This window comes from Sphaerodactylus townsendi, linkage group LG08, assembly GCF_021028975.2.
Source record: "Sphaerodactylus townsendi isolate TG3544 linkage group LG08, MPM_Stown_v2.3, whole genome shotgun sequence".
Taxonomy (NCBI): Eukaryota; Metazoa; Chordata; class Lepidosauria; order Squamata; family Sphaerodactylidae; genus Sphaerodactylus; species Sphaerodactylus townsendi.
Genome location: NC_059432.1, coordinates 3,572,171 through 3,591,247, shown reverse-complemented (window position 1 = coordinate 3,591,247; position 19,077 = coordinate 3,572,171). Strand labels below are relative to the sequence as shown.

At 52.4% G+C, this 19,077-nt stretch overlaps 1 long non-coding RNA gene across 2 annotated transcripts in view; it reads left to right on the top strand.

Annotated features, from left to right (window-relative positions):
• Positions 1-720: 720 nt before the first annotated feature.
• LOC125437974 overlaps positions 721-19,077 on the top strand; it is a 201,859-nt gene continuing 183,502 nt past the window's right edge. The window contains exon 1 of one of the 2 annotated variants that reach the window (XR_007245284.1): positions 721-1,289. This is a non-coding gene — a long non-coding RNA (uncharacterized LOC125437974). Of the gene's footprint in view, positions 1,290-1,371; positions 1,517-19,077 lie in introns of those variants that run through there. The other variant, XR_007245285.1, reaches the window with a different exon arrangement.

The window sequence follows — 19,077 nt, the reverse complement described above, 5'->3', positions numbered from 1 at the left end:
GCTGGATCCGTGTCCTGCTTCCTGCGCCCCCTGTCGTGGCGCAGGCGGCTCCGGCAACCCGGTCCGTATCACGTTTCCGAGCCCTTTGCCCGCTTTGGACGTCCTCCTCGCAGCCGCCCGGCGAATCCCGCCGCGGGGCGGGGCGGGGCGGGGGGGGTCCGGGGCGCCGCCGGGGGTTCCCGCCCCCTCGGAGAGGCGCAAGCGAAGCAGCCCGGGGGCGCCTGGCCGGGCTGGGCTCTCTGTCCATGCTCTCTCTCTCTTTCTCTGTGCCCCCCCCCCATGAAGGACCGCGAGACCCCCCCCCTTACACCCGGCCCTTGTGAATGGGCGCCCCCTCCCTCCCTGGAGCCCGCCCCGGATCCACACAACCCGCTGGAACGAACGTGGGAAGCCCAGCAGCCGCCCCGCCCGCTCGCTCGCAAACGCGCGTCCCCCTGGGTTATATCGATTCATTTGCACCGGGGAAGGGAGGGGGGAGGGGCGGGTCCGCGTCGAGCAGCCCTCCCCCCGCAGGTCCTGCAGAGGGGGGGGGTCTCCCGGGGTAGGAGCGCCTCGCCGGCCGCCTTCGCCTCAACTTGAGTCGGGGAATAAACTTTGGGGGGGGGGCGAGGGGGGAGGAGGCGGCGCACGGCGGTGGTGTGTGTGTGTGTGTGTGTGTGTGCGCGGGGGGGGGGGGGGGGGCGGGCGAGCGGCGGCGGCGGGTCGGCTCCGTGGCAGCGCGGAATCTGGGACGGCTTTTGCCGGCAGCCGCGCGGAGCCGCCGGTCATCGCAGCGCCCCTGTAATTTGACACGCCGCTCCGGAGAGTCGCCGCCGCCGCCGCCGCCGCCGCCGCCGCACTCGGGCTCCCGCGGCCGCTTCTCGGGAGGAGGGAGGGAGGGAGGGACGGACGGAGAGGGGGGGGGGCGCGCGCTGGCTCTTCATCCCTCCTCCTCCTCTTCCTCCTCCTCCTCCTCCTCCTGCGAGCAGCGCCTTTTGTGAACCCCGAAGCCGCGACGGCGCGTCGCCCCTTGCGACAGGCCGCCCGGACCGGCACCTGCAGACCCGCGGCTGCCCGGCCAGGAGGCGGAGGAGGAGGCGGAGGAGAGAGCCGCGGCGGCGGCGACCTGCCCGGGGCCGGAGATCGAGCCTCGCTCGCCGCGTGCGCGCAGCCAGGCGGGCGTCTGTGGAGCGGGGGACACCCGGCTCGCTGCCGCCGCCGCCGCCGCTTCCTTCCCCGCGGATCCGGGCTCCCTCCTCGGCCGGCCGGCCGGTCCTCCAGCCGCGCTCGCCCGCCCGCCCCAGCCGGAGGTAAGTTCGGGGACTGCCGGGCGCTGCGGGTCTCCCGGGGGGGGGGGGCGGCGGCGGGGGAGGGGGGGGGGCTGGGCGAGAGGGAAAACCCACGGAGGTGCCGGGAGGGAAAGAGCGCGCGGGAGGCGGAAAATGCCCGGCTGGGGAGGTCCTGCCGCCGGAGGTTTCCTCGCGGGAGGCGCGCCGGCGGAGTCCTGGCGGGGGCCGGCTGGGCTTCTGGATCTGGGGTTTTTTTTTGGGGGGGGGATCCCGAGGAGAGCCGCCGGGGGGGGGGGCGGGGGAGGGGGCGACGGGCTGCTTTTCTTTTTTTTTTTTTTGCGCCGCGCGGGGTTGTTGGATTCGCGATTGCAAAAATACAACTAAAAAGCAGGGCAATGCAAACGGGAGCTTGGCGTGCAACGTGCCCGGGATCGTTACCCAGCGGGTCCACTTGAAGGGGCGGGGGGGTGTGGGATGCGGGTCTTTGCAAGAAGGAGTGGGGGGGGGACACGTTTTTTTTGGGGGGGGGGTGCTTGTCTGGCCGGGCTGGCTTTTTTGTGTGCGTGCGCGCCGCCGGCGGCTGCAAGTTTGGAGAGCCCCAAACAGGGTCTCCATTTACGCCCGGGGAGGGAGGGAGGGACGCGGGGACGGAGAGAGGCCGGCTCGGGGGCCATAAAAACAAAGGAGAGTTAAAAATAATCCGGCCAGGGCTTCCGTGCAGGGGTCGCGGCCGGGGGGGGGGGCGGCGGGGGGGGGGCTTGCTCCTCTGCTTCTCCCCCATCTACCCCTTCCTGGCCGGCTGCTACTTTTCTGCGCGGTGCCTTTTTGCACGCCGCTCCCCAATATTAACAGGCAGTGCCCTTTAAAAGGGATTCCCAAGGGAGGCCTGGCGGCTCCTGCCAGACCGGTGGTGGGGAGGGGAGGGGAGGGGAGAGGAGAGGAGCGGGGGGGGGGGTTGCTGGTTGCATTCCTTGTGTCTGCCTTCTGAAAGGCAGTTGGGACTTGGGGCCCCTCTGACAGGGCAGGAGGAGAAAGCCGGGAGGAGGCTTTTCTCTCTCTCTCTCTCTCTCTCTCTCTCTCTCTCCCCCCCCCCCCCCAGCCCATGCATCCCCCCCCCCACCTCTTGTACATCTGTCCAGGAAGCTGCTGGGGGGGGGGGGGAGAGTGGAGAGGGGAAAATATATATAAAGCACACCCGATCCTGGTTCAAAAGAGTTTTCTGGGCTATTGTGCAAAGGGGGGAGAGGGAGCGAGGCCGGGAAAGCGGAGGGGGTTGCTCTGGAATGGTTGCAACTGAGCCCAAATCAATAACAATAACAATAACAATAATAAAAGCGCAGATCTGCAGATCAAAGCCATGGCAGTTGTAAGCTTGCTTGTAACAGGGCCTTTCCCAGGCCGGCCTCTGGTTCCTGGCTGTCAGCTTTTATTTGGGGCGAGGGGGCAGAGGTCCCAGGCTGGTCTGGGTCTTCCAGGGTGGAAAGTGGGATGGGGGGGGGGAGTTTGCAGAGGTCTGGAACAAGCCCCCCCCCCACCCCCACCTGGCAAACTTTTGGGGAGGTGGGTTGCACGCACGTGTGGAGGTTTTTTTTATTTTGTTGCTAACTTTTTTTGGGGGGGGGTAGAAAGGGGATAGGATTGGAAAGGGAACAAGGACCCCCCCACACACACAGAAATGCCTGTTGCCCACCTCTCGGATCACAAGCCGTGGTGGGGTGGGTAAGAAACTGGGCCGGGGCGTGGAGCCACACAAGAGCCACCCGGGACAGAAGTAACCTGACTTTTTAAATTTTATTTTATTTTTGCTGGGCTGTGCTTCTTCCGCCCTGCAGTTGGGAAAGTGGGTCTGCCTGCAGCTTCAGACAGGAGCCGGTTTTTTTAAAGTCTCGGATCTCTGTCATCACTAGCGGCTGCCTTATTTATATATATATATATATGTGTGTGTGTGTGTGTGTGTGTGTGTGTATTAAAAAACCTACTGTGTATTTTTGGACTTTAGTGACTGCTCTGCAAAGGGGCTCGGTGATTCTCTAGGGTGAAAGGACTATCTTGTGTTTGTGTGTGTGTGTGTTTGCAGCAGGTCAGAGTGAGTGATGGGGGGGGGGTTGTTCTGACTGCTGACCGCCCCCCCCCCCCCCGCAGCCCCCAATGCGTTGCCCTGACATGAGAGCGGAGGATTTAAGTTGGCAGCTCGAACAAATGCCCTCTCAGAGGTTTCCAGGAGACCCGGAGCGAGCTGTGGGAGGGGGGGTGGGGGGTGGCGGGGAGCGGTGAATGTCATCTTGGGGGTTTCACCGAGCTGGGCTTTCTTTCCAGTATGAAATGGCCACTCCGAAAAGCGGGTGACCGGGTGTGTGTTTGTCTGTGTGTGTGTGTTTGGAGAAAAAAAACTTATTTATCCATTGGAAAAGGTAACAGCCCCTAAAGCTCGGTTGAGGTGGGATTCCTCCTGGCTTTCTTGAAGCACCACATGGTGTGTTTTTTCTTGGTTGGGGAAGGCGGGGGGGGGGGTCAGGAATCTCTGCCTATTCTTAGATGTTCTCCCAGCTTTGGATTTAAGAAACCGGAAAGGTGAGAGATGGCGTGACCTCTGCGAAGGGGGAAGGGGCCCCTTTTGGCTAACCGGGGACAGAGAAGGTGACTCTACCAGGACATCGGAGGGCCAGTCTGGTCCTGGGCTCAAGGTGGATGTTCAGCCAAGGACCAGCTGGGTGGAGGAGCTGTCTCTCTGTCTCCTTCCCCTTGTGCCAAGCACTGCCTTTTTTGCATGGAGTTACGAGGAAGGATGCGTAATGAAATGCGGCTGTTGGCCGGGTGGGGTGGAATAAACCTATCAATATGGCGGGAGGAACGCAGCCCCCGGGCCTTGGTGGATGGAGTCTGGAAACACTCTTCGCACCAAGTGGACTGGCCCCTGGCCCGGTCTGGCCAGGTGACTTAAGAAAGCAAGCCGGAAACCCCTACAAAAGTTGACATCCCCTTTCTTTCTCCAAACGATGGAGGTGCTTGTTAATAATAATAATAATAAAAATGTAGGCTCACAACTTTGGCGGGTTTCCTGGCTGTCCATTGCAGAAATGTTCGGCTACTGCAGCTCCCCATCCCCCGAAATGAAGGTCCCTTGCAGGAAAAAAAACTTTCGTCTTATTGTCATTGTTAACAAATGTAGTTGCCCCACAGCAGGGAATTTGGCACCGGTCCCTTTTTAAGTCCCGGAACGATTAACGCAGGGATTTATGACGGGTGGGCTGTTAAAAATACACACACACACACCACACACTTGTGAACTTCTGCAGAGTCATTAGTGAGGCTGCTGTAGCATATAGCTTTAACTCTAAATCTATGTGTATGTATCATGCAAGAGGTGGGGGGGGGGATTCATGCTAGCCTAAGTGTGTGTTCCTAAGCATCATTCTGTAGGAGACGCATCTAGCAGAGTTGGTTTCTGGCTCTTTTTCTCTTCCTCCCCTCCCTTTGGATCAAGGCAAATTTACTACGACATCAATCTTCCTCTGGCAAGGCCTGATTCAGGTTTGTGAATGGCAAAAGGCTGGGGCTGACCTTTTTCTGTTTGAGTCCAGGATGTTGAAACACCAGGCCTTCAAACAATAGAGACATTGAAAGCCAGATCTCGGCAAAGGAACACGTGTGGCTCCCAGACGCGTTGGGGAGATGCTGCCGCCTGCCCTCTGGGTTTCTTGGGAGGAGGGGTTTTGAAAAAGCTAAGAGGCCGTTTTTGGGTTTTTATAAAAGCCTGTAAAATATGCATGTTCTAAAATCACTTGTGTGTGTAAAGTGCCATCAAGTTGCAACCAAGTTACGCCGACCCGGTAAGGTTTTGAAGTCCAGAGCCATTCTGAGGTGGAGTGCGCAGTAACAATTTTTAATGATTTGGGGGAAGTACCAAAGAATGTAATAGTGTGAGTTCGAGCGCTGTTACGGTTTTGAGCATTTAATGATTGTTTCCAGAAGATTTGGGCGCAACTTGGATTCGTTGATCTATTCGCGAGAGAACTGTTTTCATTGCCTGAATTGCAAAGCAGATCCTTTTGACGTTTCCAGATCTAGACGTGACATGGATTTCCCTCCTCCCTTCTTTCTTAGCCAGTCCTTTACTTCTGCCTGCCAGGGAATCCCAGAAAGCAGGAGCTGGTGTTCAGTTGTTGGGGCTTAGAGTTTGGTATTATCGAGAAAGCCAAAGTTAAAACAATAATTTAGAATAGAGATCCAATGAGTTTTTATTTTTGCTTTCATTGCGACAGGGCAATTGAATCGAAGATCACACTTGTTTGGGGAATTCAGATGAATATTTTGTAGTACTTCTTTTCAAAACAAAAAATAACAGCCAGCAGTAGCATTGCTTGGTTCTGTGGCAAATGAGCAGATTCTTATATCAGAAAGGGAACTGGCTGCTAATCTGTAAAGCGGGTTTCTTTCTCCTTAAAACCAAGGGTGCCGTCTGGGAAAGAAAGTGGTCCTGAGCGAAACCCAGTAAAACTCTGGGATTGGCTCGCGAGAGGGACCCTTCTGTGTCTCAATGAACTTAAAAAACACTGGAGCGTCTTAAAGGGTTTTCTTTCTCCAGGAGAGACTCCTGGGGAATTCTAAGTGGTCAACTGCTGTTACATGTGTTTCCACTCAAAACTTTTCCTGTGAGTTATTTTCTCTTGATTTAATAGCTCTTCTATTGGGCTGAAAGATTTTTGCCCTGTCTGCAAGCCCCCCCTCCCCCCCAATGTCTACATGTAGGGGTGGGGGAGCTGTGTGGCCAGAAAAACTGTTGAACAAGTGTAAGATCTCCAGCATTCCTGGAACTGCTCCCTAATAATGTAAGAAGAGATGGAATGATTACAGGGGGATGGCTTGGGTTTTATTGTGCAAAATTGACAACACTCGTAGTTTTCCTTTTCAACTCTTTTAGTACGATATCAGGATAGTGGAGGTGGTGTCTACAGCTTTTTACGGCAGTTTTGCCTTAGACCAGAGATGGCAAACTTTTTTGAGACCGAGCGCCCAAACTGCAACCCAAAACTCACGTATTTATCGCAAAGTGCCAACACGGCAATTTAACCTGAATACTGAGGTTTTAGTTTAGAAAAAATGATTGGCTCCGAGGTGTACGTTACTCGGGAGTAAGCTTGGTGGTAGTTGTTGGCTTAGCTTTGAAGCAACCAGGCAACTCTTCGAACGGGTGAATCACGACCCTAGGAGGGTTTACTCAGAAGCAAGCCACATTGCCAGCAGCCGAGCTTACTCCCAAGTAAAGGATCGCGCTTTAGTTCTTCACATGAAAATCAGTGGAGTTTAACAGTGCTTAACAGGGTTACCTAAACTGCTTCCCCAAAACTAGGTCTTAGGTTTAATGCTAATAATCGAGCCCAGCGGCCCAGGCCAGCCTAGATGTGGGGGAGGGGATTTCCCCCCCACATGATGAACTCTGTTTGTGCGTGCCCACAGAGAGGGCTCTGAGTGCCACCTCTGGCACCCATGCCATAGGTTCGCCATCACTGCCTTAGACTGAGCCTTTAAAAAGTACTGGCTCCAATCAAAATGAATTGTTGTCTTCTAACAGGTTTAATAATCTAGTGGGTTTGGGGGAGTGGAGCGCTGAGATCCCCAGGCCCTCCGTGGGATGGGATGCGTTGTTCTTAAATGGAAGGTCTCCGCTTACAGTCTCTTCTTGGGTTGCAGAAGGAACTATTGTTCTATTGCCTTTTCGATTAGAACAGTCCCTCCCTGTAGAAACATAGAATTTGAACTTTCAGAATCACTGTTTGCTTTAGAACAAACTGAAACATCACAAAGTAATGAGCAGGTTTCTCTGCTTGCTCCTTTTTAGACATCTTCGCTTCATTAGTCTGCCTGCGGTTGAGCGTGGGCACATTTGTTTGGGAGTAAATCCTGCTCAGCTCATTTGGACTTTTTAGTTGACTTCTGCTACTCTTCTCCTTGACTCTTTTCTAATAAGCCAACATGGCATTAGCTACCTGCAATGTTATTAATTATTTACTTAGGTGTACCTGGCTTTTACAACACAACTTTTCCCCATGTGATCAAGATCCATGTTGTAATCAGAAGCATAGCATGCAAACACATTAAGCTCTGGGCAGGTGGGGCCAGCATCTTCAAGGGCAGTGAAGTGTGCGGAGTGATTTCTCCCTCTTAGGGAGAGTTTTTTTTATACCCCACTTAAAAAAATACCTTTAAGGAGTCTGAAAGCAAGTGACGACCGCCTTCCCTTCCTCTCCCCACACCAAGCACCTTGTGAGGTAGGTGGGGCTGAGAGAGTTCTGAGAGCTTCGTGACTAACTCAAGGTCACCCAGCAAGCTTCATGTGTAGGAGTGGGGAAACAAGCCTGGCTCACCAGATTACAGTCCGCCATTCTTAACCACTCGGCGACTTCTGGTCTCAAGAGATGAGCTCTGGTCTGTCTATGGCGGTGATGACAAGTTGTGTAAAGTTGCAGCTGACTTCTGGTGACCCTGTAGGGCCTCAAGACAAGAGAAGTTCAGAGGTGGTTTGTCTCTGCTGAACAACCTTAGTGGTGTCTCATTCGAGGACTAACCAGGACTGACCCTACTTAGCTTCTGAGCTATGGCAAGATCAGGCTAGCCTGGGCCATCCACATCAGGACAAAAGCAATTAAGTGCAGCGTTGCAGTGGACTTAATGGTGACCCTGTAGGGTTGCCAAGGCAAGAGACATGCAGAGGTGGTTTGCCATTGCCTGCCTCTGCGGAGTGTCATAAGAACATAAGAACTAGCCTGCTGGATCAGACCAGAGTCCAGCTCTCTGCTACTCGCAGTGGCCCACCAGGTGCCTTTGGGAGCTCACGTGCAGGAGGTGAAAGCAATGGCCTCCTGCTGCTGCTGCTGTCCTGAGCACCTGGGCTGTTAAGGCCTTTGCAATCTGAGATCAAGGCGGATCAAGATTGGTAGCCATAAGTGGACTTCTCCTCCATAAATCTGCCCAAGCCCTTTTTAAAGCTATCCAGGTGAGTGGCCATCACCACCTCCTGTGACAGCATATTCCAAACACCAATCACTCTGTCAACATTTTCTACCCCATGCATAATTTTATAGACTTCAATCATATCCCCCCTCAGACGTCTCCTCTCCAAACTAAAGAGTCCCAAACGCTGCAGCCCTCTCCTCTATGAGGGAAGGTGTTCCCAGTCCCTCAATCATCCTCGTTGCCCTTCTCTGCACTTTTTCTATCTCTTCGATATCCTTTTTGAGATGTGGCGACCAGAACTGAACACAGTACTCCAAGTGCGGTCGCACCACGGCTTTCTCAAGAGGAATCCCAACGTGGCATAGCTTGCTCCCCTTTCCTCTTTTTTTAATTGTCACGATAGCTACATTAAGTACTTTAAGAAGAATCTGTATGACACGTCCAAGGTTACCCAACAACCTTCCATGGCCCAGTGGGACAACTAAAGGGACAAACATAAAGCCAACTACAGGTTGGGAAATTTCTGGAGATTCAGGGGCAGGGAAGAGTGGAATCTGGGAGTTCCCGGAAGGGAGTTGGGTGGAAATGGGATGCGATGCAACCATTTCCTCCAGAGCAGGGGTCTGCAACCTGCGGCTCTCCAGATGTCCATGGACTACAATTGGCCATGCTGGCAGGGGCTGATGGGATTTGTAGTCCATGAACATCTGGAGAGCCGCAGGTTGCAGACCCGTGCTCCAGAGCAACTGGTCTCTTTAGTCTGGGAATAAATTGTAATTCCAGGAGGCCCCACCTGGAAGATGGCAACACTAACCAGAAAGCATCTCTGATAGTGCCAGATTGCCGTGCCCTGTTGTAGGATTTTTCTTTCCTTGTGGCCAGCTTTCCTGTGAGCAGCAGTGGTGTAGGAGGTTAAGAGCTCGTGTATCTAATCTGGAGGAACCGGGTTTAATTCCCAGCTCTGCCGCCTGAGCTGTGGAGGCTTATCTGGGGAATTCAGATTAGCCTGTGCACTCCCACACACGCCAGCTGGGTGACCTTGGGCTAGTCACAGCTTCTCAGAGCTCTGTCAGCCCCACCTACCTCACAGGGTGTTTATTGTGAGGGGGGGGGGGGGGGGAAAGGAGATTGTAAGCCCCTTTGAGTCTCCTGCAGGAGAGAAAGGGGGGATATAAATCCAAACTCCTCCTCCTCCTCCTCCTCCTCCTCCTCTTCTTCTTCTTCTTCTTCTTCTTCTTCTTCTTCTTCTTCTTCTTCTTCTTCTTCTTCTTCTTCTTCTTCTTCTTCTTCTTCTTCTTCTTCTTCTTTTTCACTTTGAGTTGGTGACTGTTTGGTCCCTTGGCTGTCAGAAATGAACTGTCTGACTATTGAGAAACTTCTGGGCGTTCTTTGCAAGAGCAGGACTGTTGCGTCGTTGCAAGCATTCTGTAGTAGCAGTCGTCGTTGTTTTGATGGTTTACTGAAATAAGGTAAAATTGGCAACTGATTTTGTTTTGCTAATGGAGCAGAGTAAAAGATTTGCAAATGTTGGGGCCCAGCATTAAAGAATACATTGCAAGTGGATGTTAGACACACAATGTCTAGAATATGAAGCAAGTGTGAAGGTTATTATCTCTGGGTTAATCTGACTGGCTTTCCTTTCAGCACGGGCCAAGCAAGGGAGCGCACGGGGTCAGGAGGGAACAAAGTTTAGTAAGAATATTGGGGCCAAGAGGAAAAAAGGCTATTTGGGCTGTTTCATCATCTCCGTATCCCCTCTGTGACTATCACCTGCCGGTTACGAAATCCGTGTCAAATCCGCTTCAGTGGGCCTGTCAAGATAATTTCATCGGTGAAATCTGGAGAGGTGAATTTCTTTTTGGCTTAATTTTTTAAAAGGGATTTTTGTCACAGCTCTGGATGCCAGCGCAGGGAAAGATTCCTTCCAGAGCGTTCCTTCCAGAAGACGAAGAGAACAGCTGGCTGCGGTAACTTTAAAAAATGGGACATATCATCTGTCAGACTTGGATCAGGTGCCTAAGCTGCAGTCTCTGGGGACTTTGGGGACCAGCCGTGATTCCTTGGCCTGGCAGAACCTCTAGGTGTCCTGTGGGCACCATGGTGCCTGCAGACACATTTCCTGATTGGCTACTATAGTGGGCTGTGAAGACTAAAACAATGTTTTGGCATGAACTGCCGCCACAGAGAATAACAAGAGAATAACAAGTTTATTCTCTTGTTCCTCTTTCCCAGAATGCTTTGTTCAAAAAATTACTCCACTCGCTTGAGGTTCTTTTGGCCCTCTCCGCACACACAAGGCGACTCAGGTTCGAATTGTGTCCACGGAAATCCGTTACCTGAGCTCGACTCCTCCGTTCTCCGCACGGCAGCTGACTCGTGTCTCCGGAGCCGAGTTCAGAGGGCGGGACCACCTCCCTGCGCTGCGTCCCGATTGGTTGCTGAGTCACCTGAGCTCAACTCTGCTGTTACTTGGTGTTTTTTTTAAGGCGCGCTTCTCGCCGCCGCCACGAGTCTCCCGTTCTGCACATGGGCGAAATACTGCAGTGTGATTGGCTGGCTGGCAGAGTCGAGGCGAGGGAGATTCCGCACTCCGCCGGCTTCAGCTTGAGTGCAGCCCGAATTTGCCAGTCGAATCGACTTCCCAGTCGAGCTCGAAAATTCAACGGCGAGAGGGGGGTGAGTCGAGTCAGACACGAGTCCGATGCTATGGCTGTGCGGAGTACCCGGGTCAGACCCAAGTCGATCTAAGGTCGAATCCTACAGTGCGGAAGGGCCCTTTGAGTGTGGCAGGGAAGGGGTTCTGCCTCACGACGGCGGCTATTTTGTGGTTGTGCCCCCCAGCCTAGGTCAGAATTCCAAAGGTGCCCACAGACTCAGAAATGTCGGGAATTCCTGTTGTGGGTTATGATGAAGATACTGGAGAGAGGCCTCAGGCATACCGCCCAGAGCCCATTGGTAGAAGGTGGCAGTGATGTTGGCATAAGGAGATGACAAAACGGAAGTTGGGATTGTGCCTTGTAGGCAATGGTGGGATCCGAAAATTTTAATAACAGGTTCCGATGGTGGTGGGATTCAAACAGTGGCGCCGCTGCACACACGCCCCTCCAGTCCCTATTGGGCAGGGAGGTTGCTTTAGTAACCCCTTCTCGGCACTCAGAAAAAATTAGTAACCACATGGGATTCTTGCCTCATATAGCCTAATTTATCTCTATTCCCTGCTATTGAGGCAGCTTTTTCTTCCTGGTGTGTATCTGGGGGCTTGATTTGGATTGTCCAGGATAGCTGTATCTTACCAGATCTTGGAAGCTAAGCAGGAGCAGCCCTAGTTAGAACTCAAATGAGGGGCCACCAAGGAAGTCCTGGGTGGCTACAAAGGGACTGGCCAAGGCAAACCACCTCTGAATTTCTCTTGCCTTGAATACCGAAGGGTTTGCCGTGAGTCGGCTGCAGCTTGCTAACAAACAAGCCCAAACTGCTCGGCTTGTGTACCTGAAGGACCACCTCTCTGCCACGTGCACCTGTGTGCAAACGCCACTGCTTGGATCATGTGATCTGCCATTCTGAAGGGCCTTTGGCTAAGCGGGATGGAGTGGCAGGGTAGGGCGGCTTGCTGGGAGGGGGCTGCTCTTCGATTTCTGAGATTTGCCAGGGCTTCGTGCCTGTAAATCGTGCTGTTTGTAATTGTCTCGAGCCCAGTTCTGTGGGGAAATGCATTGTGTGTTTATTTTATGTTAGCTATAGGCTGATTATGCACTGGTGTTCTGCCTCGCTGCGAGCTCTACAGTTCCTGCAGGGTAGAGATTCTTGTACTGACACTGTAAGAGTTGCGTCGCCTGAGCTTCTGGGCGCCCCGCAGTTTGTGAGGGTGGGAAAACCACAAAGTTTCCCTCTCGCTGCAGGGTTTCCTTCCTTCTGCATCACCGCAGTCAAAAAGGCAAGATGAAAGCTGCCTATTCTGTTTCTTTAAAGCCCTTTAAAGGTGATATCAAGGTATTGGTTTTGACCTTTAAGGCCGTGAGTGGTCTTGGACTCATATACCTGAGGGACTGCCTCTCCCCATACTGACCAGTTAGGTCCCTTCGTTCATCGGAAGGAAACCTATTAGTGATCCCTGGCCTGAAGGACATCCAGCTGGCCTCCACAAGGGCCAGGACTTACTCGGTCCTGGCTCCAACCTGGTGGGATGAGCTCCCATATGAGCAGGGGCGGAGCGAGGGGAAACAGTTCCCGGGTTGCGGCACCATCTGCCCCTGCCCTGCCCTGGAACGCCCCCGGAACGCCCCCATCGGCACTATACCATTGCATATAACCGTGGTGGCGAACCTTTGGCACTCCAGATGTTATGAACCTGAATTCCAGAAAAGCCCCTTCCAGCATGGCCAAGTGTATCCCATGGCATCTGGAATTATAGGTTCGCCACCACTGACATATAAGATCAGGGCCCTGCAGGATCTGAACCAATTCCGCCGGGCATGTAAGACGGAGCTCTTCTGCCCGGCTGTTCCAGGAGGCCAGCCGAGTTAACAGCTCCAGGGGTAATTATAGCCAATTTAGATCCAATCTGCATCTGTTTGAAGTTGTACTTTTTCTGGTTTTGGTCCCCATTTTCATCACTTTGCACTTCATCACTTAATGTGATTTCCTGGATCCTTCCAAGATTTTTTTTTTAAAAAAATTAGTATTATGTTGACTCCTTTCCAGCAAGGTTTATTTTGGAGATGAGCAGCACTTTTAGTTACAAGAACAACAATTTCACATTTGAGTTCCTCCAGAACTCTTGGGCCAATGCCATCTGGCCCCAGCGACTCGGTAGCATAAATCGACAAATTTAAAAACCATAAAACTTTATCCGTTGTCACTTCTGCAATACATTTCTTCCAGCTTCAGTGTTTGCCCAACACCTTGGCTAGATGCTAGGATGAAGGATCAAAGAATTCATGCAACTGTGTGTTTCCTACATTTCTTTTGAGAAGATTTTTCTGTCCTCCTCCATCCCCTAATTTTGGAGGGATATTTTGTTTTGTTTTTTTGCCACCAAGACACAGATGAGTAATGGCAACCCTGTAGGGTTTTCAAGGCAAGTGATATGGGGAGGTGGTTTGCCATTGCCTACCTCTGCGTCAAGACCCTGGTCTTTTGAGGTCTCTCACCCAGATCCTAGCCAGGGTCAGGGCTGAGAGTGTGTGATTGGCCCAAGATCACCCAGCCAGCTTCCATAGTGTGGGTGGGGATTCCAACCTGGGTTTCCCAGGCCCCAGTCCAACACCTTAACCACTATACCAGTGGTGGCGAACCTTTGGCACTCCAGATGTTATGGACTACAATTCCTACCAGCCCTTGCCAGCATGGTCAATTGGCCATGCTGGCAGGGGCTTATGGGAATTGTAGTCCATAACATCTGGAGTGCCAAAGGTTCACCACCACTGCACTATACAGTGCTGGCTGTCATTTTTTCATTACACCAGAAAAAGCATACTTCTAAAATGTGTAAGAGTGAGAATTACACACCCTGAGAAGAGTTCGCCTCTGTGCTTCTGCACAAGTCATTGACCTGAGCATACCGTCTGAGCATACCACCTCTAAGTTGGGTTACCTCTTCAGACCGCAGATGTGGGGCTGATACCATTTAAACCTGGATCTCCATAGTTTGCCCAATCTGCAGCAGTGGCGTAGGAGGTTAAGAGCTCGTGTGTCTAATCTGGAGGAACCGGGTTTGATTCTCTGCTCTGCCGCCTGAGCTGTGGAGGCTTATCTGGGGAAGTCAGATTAGCCTGTACACTCCCACACACGCCAGCTGGGTGACCTTGGGCTAGTCACAGCTACTCGGAGCTCTCTCAGCCCCACCTACCTCACAGGGTGTTTGTTGTGAGGGGGGAAGAGCAAGGAGATTGTAAGCCCCTTTGAGTCTCCTACAGGAGAGAAAGGGGAATATGAATCCAAACTCTTCTTCTTCTTCTTCTTCTGAATTATGACATGGCTGCTGGTAGGCATTTGCGATGTTGGAAGACCCAGTTAGGCAGCCTGAAGAGAAAAGCAGCCAGAAGCGGAGGCAAAAAGTGTTTCCCTCAAAAGTGTAAATACCCTGGGGCCCGTTCTGCATAGGCCTCACAAGCAGGAGTGCACCGGTATACTTGCCGCCGGTGCACCCCCTCTCCAAGGCCATTCGCACGGTGCCCTGCAAATGGCCCCGGTGCCCCAGCGGCCTTCAGGGCTGCATTCACACGGGCACGCCAGTGCAGATCCCTCTTACCTTGTCTCCTGGCCGCCGTCGCGCTGGAGAGGCCTAGGGACATGCCCCTGCGGCCATGGCAACGCCTCCAGGACCGGAGGCCAGGAGGCGTGTCCCCAGGCCTCTCCAGAGTGACACGGCTGGGGGGACAAGGTAAGAGGGATCTGCGCCGGCGCGGGGAAAACACCGGCTTCCACCCGGTGCCGTTTGCTCCGCACAGGATGGAAGCCACTGTTTTGCAAAAGACTTGCTCATTGAGCGAGTCCGAAAAACGCCGGGGGGGGGGGGGGGCGGACGCCACTGGTATCTGTGCAATCTTCTCCCCCACAACGGCGTTTTTACCAGCCCCACGCCGGTCTAAATGGCCCGTGCAGAAAGGGCCGCGGAGAGGAATTTTTCCTTTTAGTTAAATTGCTCTGTGAGCAGCGCCACATAAAAAACGGATAATGTTGAAGCTGAGGTGAACAGTGGCCCGTTATGCATGGAGCTCTTTCCACGGTGCTCCGAGTCCCATGGTGCCTTCGCAGTGGGGCCTTCGTGCATATCTCTACCCTGCAGGAACTGTAGAGCTCGCAGCGAGGCAGAACACCAGTGTATAATCAGCCTATAGCTAACATAAAATAATGGATAGCTTTAAAAGGGGCTTGGACAGATTTATGGAGAAGTCCATCTATGGCTACCAATCTTGGTCCTCCTTGATCTGAGATTGCAAATGCCTTAGCAGACCAGGTGCTTGGAAGCAGCAGCAGCAGCAGAAGGTCCTTGCTTTCACATCCTGCACGTGAGCTCCTGCACGTGAGCTCCTGGTGGGCCACTGCGAGTAGCAGAGTGCTGGACTAGATGGACTCTGGTCTGATCCAGCAAGGCTCTTCTTTATGTTCTTATGTTCTTATCCTTGTTTAAACGTGGAGAGGTGCGTGCTTTCTTACCCCCGACCCCACCACTGTGCCCTCACTGCGGGACAGAGTGCCAGTGTGCCATTGACCAGAGTTTCAGATATGTGGAACCGAAAGTTCTCATTTGGATATTTCTTTTATTCTGCTGTTTGGCGGGAAGGGGAAATCAATGCGCCTAATTGGCCACTTTCTGTTCGGTTCTCCGCATTTATGTTAAAGCGCCAGGCGACCTCTGAAGCTCTCCTCAAGGACTCCCATTTCCTCTTTGCTCCGGTCTTGTTGCTGGCCTGCCATCGAGTTCTCTTCCTCTCCTTCGCAGTGATGTCCCCACTCCGCTGGCAACCTAATAAGTGTGTTAATTGTTTAATGAAGATTGATCTTGAGCATGATGTGACACATTCTAAATGAATTTCCCAGGATAACTCTAGTGACAATTTCAGCTTGTCGCGCCTGTTGGGGGAATGGAGGGTGGTCTTGTGTGGAAAGTTTGCAGGACGAGGGCTTTCCTAGAAGAACTGCCCTTGGTTTTGAGATTGTGGCTTTTCGTGACTTTTACCACTGTGATCTGCTTGGGGCAGAGACCTGCAAAATGCCAATTGTATATATACCGGTGACCTTAATGGTTTCCTCTCCTTTCCTTTTTGCCTCCTCCTGCTATGCCCGTGGTGGCAAACCTGTGGCACTCCAGATGTTCATGGACTACAGATCCTATCAGCCCCTTGGCCATGCTGGCAGGGGCTGATGGGAATTGTAGTCCATGAACATCTGGAGTGCCATAGGTTCGCCACCATTGTCCTATGCCAATGTGCCATCCGCGGGCACAGACTTGCACGCTTGATGGATGCGCGTTGCCTAAAATAGTTCAGATGCATCCATAAATAATGGCAATCTAACATTCATTATTAATTTAAATAATAGGACTCAATGGGAGAGAAAGCACTTCATGTTTGTAACATTGACGTGCCTTTTTAAAAAACACTCCTTTTTTTGGGGGGGGGAGCAAAATGATTCATAACACTTAAATTAATTAGAATATTACCAAGTGCAACAATTAGCCATATCCCTTGGAATCTGCAGCCGAAAAGCTGTTTTTAAAGAGGTCTTTGATTTATTTTTATTAATTTTTTTTACAAAAGAAAAAGCTAAGCAGAGATGCCATTTAGAGCGAGCACAAATGGAAGCTGGTTGTTACAGAGTCTGAATTATATAAGCAAGATTCATTCTACTGCGGTGCTTACCTTAAGGTGACCAGATGGTCACCTTTGTGAACTGGGACGGGCGGGTAGGTGAAGCCACATCGTCTTGGCGATGCATCTCGCAGCGCCGCTACCAGAGGAGCGCACGGCCTTCTGGGGAGGCGCTCCCGTTTCCTTTCCTGTGACAGGGAGGGAAATGGGAGACACCCCAAAGGCCCGTCAGCTCCTACGGCTGTGGCAGCGGGAGGCTGCCACACTGCCTTGCGCCCCAGAAGGCAGTGCGGCAGCCTTCCAAAAATCGGGACACTTGAAAAAACGGGATGCGGGACAAATTGTTTGAAGGCGGGACTGTCCTGACAAAAGCGGGACGTCTGGTCAGCCTAGCTTACCTGTTGAATTAGTGTACAGGATACGGCCTGGCATAAAAGTGGTGGGTAAAACAGCACCCCCAACTTATTTATTTACTTCATTATACCCCACTGTTTTCCCCAAAGGCAACCCGAAGCAGCTGACATTGTTTTTCTTTCTTTCATTTTATCCTCACAGCAACCCTGGGTTTTTTTTGGGGAATAATGTCCATGCAGGAAACATGGCACGTGTGAAGCTCTCTCAGAGGTACAAAAAATGGGGAGAGCTCTGCATGCTAGATAAATGTGCAGGGGAATAATCATAGAATCATGGAGTTGGAAGAGACCCCAAGGGCCATCAAGTCCAACCCCTTGCAACGCAGGAACACACAATCAAAGCGCCCCCGACAGATGGCCATCCAGCCTCTGTTTAAAAACCTCCAAAGAAGGAGTCTCCACCACACTCCAAGGCAGTGAATTCCACCGTCGAACAGCCCTGACTGCCAGGAAGTTAATGATCTACCTTACGTTGGGATGTCAGAATATACGTGCAGGTTGCTTAGACAGATTCATGGAGCTACCAGGCATGGTAACGAGATGGAACCTGCATTTCCAGAAGCAGCTGATCTCTACATGCCACTGATGGGAGGCCTCGGCCTCTCTGCCCTGTTTACTGACTCTCCACAGTGATTGGTTGACCACTATGCAACAGTGAGATGCAGGATTAGATGGACCACAGGTCTGATCCAGCAAGGCTTTTCTTGTGTTCTCTAGATTAAGGCAGTGGTAGGATCCAAAAATTTTAGTAACAGGTTCCCATGGTGGTGGGATTCAAACTGTGGCGTAGTGCCAATGGGGCTGGGTGGGGCGCCGCACGCGATAGGGCGAGGAGCACATTCCTAGGCGGGGGGCCGAGGGCTGCTTGGCAGGGAGGCCTTAGCTGCTGGAATCGCCGAGTCCTTAGGCGGGAAATGCAATGCACGCGGGCGCACCTGTACGCCACGCCCGTGCACCTCCTGCTAGACTGCTTCAAGTGCTGCGCGCTACTGCTGAGAGGAGGGGCATAACTAAGGCAAAAATCACGTGGCAAAATCACCAATTAGTAACCCCCTCTCGGCACACACCAATAATTAGCAACCTACTCTCGGGAACCTGTGAGAACCTGCTGGATCCCACCTCTGGATTAAGGTCTTCCGTAGCCTTCATGTCACAGTTTTCAAAGTGGCAGAGTTTGGGGAGGGAAGCAAGCAGGATACGATACCACCACATCTGCCCAATGAAGCTGACGTGTTCTCTAGTCTGGAGATCGATTGTGATTCTGGGAAACTCCAGTCCCTACCTTGAGGTTGCCGGACTTGTGAGGCAGAACAAAAAGTTATAGTATAACAGTTGTGATGTACACATGCTAGTGTTTCTGGCCAGAGACTCACAACTGGCGGGAGTCCGGGGTGGTGGGGACACGAAGTATGCTCTTGCCTCATGGCATGACATCACCTCCAGGGGAAACCCGGAAATGATGTCATGACTCTCTAGAAATTGCCAGAGACTCTGTGGTCAAACCATGGGGTTTCCAGCAGTTCCTAGAGAGGAATGACGTCGCATCGGATGTAAAGGCATTGCCTGATGCGGGTTTAAAAATAATTTCTTCCCACCTGCCAGGTGCCGGTTGGCAACGGGGAGCCAGGGGTGGCAGGTGTCCTAACTCCGGCAGGCAAATGGCGAATAAGTGCAGAAGTGCAGCTGAAAGAATTGTGGTTTTTCTGACACTACCTAGCAATTTGAGGCTGATGAGGGTTTTGAACTAGGCACTCTGTGGCTCTTGATGTCATGCTCCCGGCGTCTGGGCTACATCTTGCCTCTCTGTGCTCAGCAAGCTCCTTAATCCAGCCTGCCGAGTGGCTCGATAGGTGTGCGCTGTAAATACCTTTTGGATATGTCACTGTGACAAGCGATAACACTTTTTTCCTTGGGGGGGAGGGGCAGATGCACGCAGCCTGCTAAGATTTTTGGGATCTAGGTTCGTTTGAATTAAAAAAACCTTCTCGGCTTCCAGGTGTTCCACAGGTAGCGAGCGTATAGGCTTCGGATCTGCCACTGGGAAGTAAGTTTTATGATGCACAAGGAGATTATTGAGATCACCGAGGCTGGATTAATGTGTAAACGACTAAGAAGATTTATTTCTTCACA